We start from the raw sequence: 4375 nt of genomic DNA, 5'->3' as shown, positions 1-4375 counted from the left end.
GCACCACTCAGGCGTCTTCCACGCTTCCTTCGTTCTTTCTTCTTATCTTCTTCCTCTTCCTCTTCCTTTTCCCAGTGCACAGACTTGCCTTCACCTCCCCGGGCTACTCACAAGACTACCCTCCCTTCACTGGAGGAGTTGTCGCTGTTGCTGGACTGGTGTGATGAGTCCGCTGATGCGGGCCGAGCGGGACGTACCTGTTCCTGTAGGCCAGCGGGGGTTTTGGGCATGTATGTCATTCGTTTTACTACCTATGTAAATGAGGCTTTAGCAGTAGGAGCCCCCGTAGAGGCTTCCTTTCTCTCCAGGGCAGGTGATGGTGTGGTCGGCTCCGAAGAAGCAACGGAGGTGCTGCGAGGTACAGCAAGGGGGGGGCGGCGGCGGGGGGACAACTTTACCTGAAGGGTTTCAATTTCCTCTCCTTGCTTGTCAACAATATCGGTCAGTGCTTTTACTGCCCGTTCCAAAACGTGAACTCGACTCCAGTAGTTTATCCCGTTCCTCGGACCATCATCATCAAAGGTGGGGCCACTGTTCATCCAAGTTCGTACATCTTGTATCGTGTCATCCTCAATCGACCTGGACTCCGAGGAAAGGAGGGGTTGAGTATTACCAGGCTGGATATCCTCCAGGCCTTCCAACATGGACCCGATTATACTACCTGAGCGGGGTCCAGGAGACGGTGTCTTACCAGCATCCAGCATCTCACAGACACCTGCCATGATCGAGTCCACCTGGGCCACTACAGTGTCGGCATCCTCAAGTTGGGTTTCTGGGAGCTGAACTTCTAATGGGGTTGAATCACCACTGGGGGTTTCCAAGGGGCCCTCCAGTTGGCTTCCGGGAGGTGACACCCATCGTCCAGTAATAGGCGGAGGTGACGACCCCATAGCTGGTGAAGGGGCATGTACGCTGTCACCCAGACCAGTTGCTTCCGAGTTGCGCCAATCATCCAACTCCATAGGGGTGTCCCTGGCCAGCACCTCAGAGGTGGGTAGGACATGCTCAGTCATCAGCGGGGATGGAGAAGGGGGTGTGGCCTCGATCGTCGATGGGAGCACCACAGGTGGAGGGATGGCCAGACGCCCATGGTGAACACCTAGGGGTAGGCCTGGGAGAGCGGGGACAATCTGTTTTTTCCGTCCCTCGTTAACATTGATAGCCCTCAAAAATTGGGGTCCCAGGAGAGGAGCAGCAGATCGCTTAACAGGAGATGCCGACTGTGTCCGGCGGTGTATCCCTGGGGCAGGAGGGTTGTAATCCTCGTCATCAGGGTCATCCAGTTTGAACTTAGAGGTTTCGTAAAGAGCCCTTGCACCTTAAGAGATTCCTGCCAGGAAGGAGGGAGTCGAGGAGCCGGTCTCGGTATCGTGGGCCTGGCGGAGAAAGCTGGGCATATTGCTTTGGACAGCCCTAGCAAGGGGAGGGGTGACGGACCAAGAGCTGGCCTCGACAGTGGTGGCAGTCGAGTCATCCTTGGCGGGGGGGACAGAGGATTCAGGGACTATAGCCTGAGAATCTTTCGGAGGGGAAGGTGCGGGGGCTGGAGAGTATTCCGAGCCATGGTCCGAATTGAACCGAACGAAGAGTCCTGTGGTAGTATCCTTGTTCAAGCCACACATTGCTGAACAGCCTCTCCCAATCAGGAAACCTCTCACCAAAACCTCCACTCCTTTCATCGTGGCAATGTTCACGTCAGCAACCGTTTGCCAAACCAAATCATCAAACTGCGGGTTAACCGTGTTCTGACACCCGTGGCAGTGGTGGAACTGTAAAAACTTAAAGTTTCCTCTGGATGCAACAAAAGACCGTGTAGTTGTAGGAACGAGGCCACGGCCGGCCTCAGTATCGGGCACGAGAGACAAGTCTGCACGGGCTGTCTCAAGCGAGGAGGAGGGGTTGGACTCAAACCGAACAGGGGACGACATCCTCAAAGGGGGGGGAGAATCTGTGCAGGAGGAGGCTGTTGAAGATGCCATCCTCGCCCAAACTATACTCAGTGATTACCGGGACCAGGCCACGGATATCTCACACTGAAGTATCTTCTAAGCGAGAACAACAACTCCTAACCAACCGCTCGAAACGAAAAACACAAACAAGTAACAGTAGATGAAGTATTTATCGCGAGCAAAATAAGGTAAAGTATTGGTTATGCTCACTTCCGACACGGAGTGCAAGAAGTAGGCAAAGTACTTAGAACAAAGCGTGAAGAACTTATCCTCCTCGGCCACATCGGCCTCCTTATATAGTATTCTTCCCACCCATAGTCATGTGACCCAAAGTGGTCACATGTGCAAAACCAAATCATAATAATCTAATCATATGACCAAAGTAGTCACATGTTCAAAACCCATAACCTCATACCGAGGTTTAGGTGCAAAAACTCATAAACCAATCATAACACAATAAACAAGTCATATGACTCGACTGAGTCATATTCATGAAACCCATGACCTCATAACGATGTCATGTGCGAAACATAAATCATATGCGCAAGGCTTACCCGCAAGGCACACTCGCAAGGCATACTCGTCAGGTGCACGTCCCATGACTCATATTTGAGCCATGTGCGAAAGCATCACAAATCCTACACATAACAAATCATATGCCTCAAATGAGTCATACATGTGAAATAATAACATACCTATGACTCATAACCATATGTCACATGAAACCTTTTTCCTCGCTAAGCCACCTTCATGACAACCGATCACCGCAACCAGTATGGCAGAAGCGAAGTTCATCTCAAGTACTATGGCAATCCAGAAGCTTTTTTAGTTCAGACACCTGGTGATAGAGGTTACAAAGACACTCCTACCCCCGAGCATACTCTACAATGATAATCAGGCTTCTCTTTCCACATGCAACGACACAACATACAAACCACATTTGAGACAAATAGGCGTTTCAGTACATAGGATAAGGGGGGTCATTGAGGATGAAACGGAGGTCCGGATGAAGTATTGTGGGACTGGAAATATGGTACCAGATAGGCTGATGAAACTGCTTATGGGAAAGAGTCATTGGAGGTTTATTTCTTTATGTAAACTATGTTAGATGTCCGAATGGGAATAGAAAGGTTTAGATATAAATATTTTTTTTAGCTAGCTCTAGTTCAAGAGGTATGAGGGTACACCAGTAGGAGGAGTGTTAACACAGGAGTGTACGTAGTATAGGAGCTGACCTTATAGTCATTAGAGTTACGAGTTGGGAAGATATAATAAGTGGTGGCTTGGCACACACATGTATTTCACCTTAAGTAGCAGTGGCAGAGTGGCTAGGAAATATAAGAAACAAGTTCCTTCCTCTCCACACATCGATGCCTACAGGTTTAAGAAAAACAACATACAATTTATAGAATAGCCACCCAATTCCCCTGATCTCAATCCTGTTGAGAACTGTTGGAAGATGGTAAAGGAAAGGTTGTACCAGTACTTTCCAGACATTCATAAAACTAAGGGTAGTCCAGAAACTGTTAGACAACATTTAGCAGAAGCTCTTAATAAGGTTTGGATAGATAATATAGAGGAAAGTTTTTTGGAAAGGCTAGGAGAGTGGCTGCTGTTTTAGATGCAAAGGGATGGTACACAGAGTATTGATTGTTTTGTTCTATAATGTCAGAAATGTGACAGGATTTCATACATGACTCAATTATGAGTTGTGGGTTTCGCATATATGACTTACCAGAGTCATATAATTTGATTATATTACAATTTGTTATGTTTCTCACATGACTTGATTATGAGTCATGGGTCTCATACATGACTCACTCAAGTCATGTGACTGGTTTCTGTTATGATTTGTTATGTTTCATACATGACTCGATTATAAGCTCTTGGTTTTGTGCATATGACTTACTCAAGTCACATGACTTGTTTACAAGGATTTCACAGAACTTATAGTTATGAGTCATCAGGATTAGAGTGGCAAGAAGAGCACAATATAGGGAGGCTAGTACAGACGAGGAAGAGAGACTCTTCACGCTTTATTCTAAGTAATGTCCTTACTTATTCCTTATACAAATAAAACATCTTTACCCTTTCTATCCTTTACATTTCTCACAAGCCTAAGGGTAATATTTCTATACAATTCAACAATAGGCATTACTCAAGCAAGTATTGGTAATGTAGACTAAAGGGTCTAAGAACTATCGAAGAAAAGTGATATATATATATATATATCAAGCAAGATATTATTACCTATCACTATATATTAACCAAGAATTAGGACCATTACATATAATTTCGCATGAGAATTTTCTTATATCTATTTAATCTCGAACTAAATTTTCACTCCATTCTGGGTAGTTGTAATTACCTAGATAGTAAATTTATAGTCGTGGTGGAGTTACAATTACATTGCCAGATGAAACAAT

This window comes from Tuber melanosporum, assembly GCF_000151645.1.
Source record: "Tuber melanosporum whole genome shotgun sequence assembly, scaffold_35, strain Mel28".
NCBI lineage: Eukaryota > Fungi > Ascomycota > Pezizomycetes > Pezizales > Tuberaceae > Tuber > Tuber melanosporum.
Note: the sequence above shows the minus strand (reverse complement) of the source record.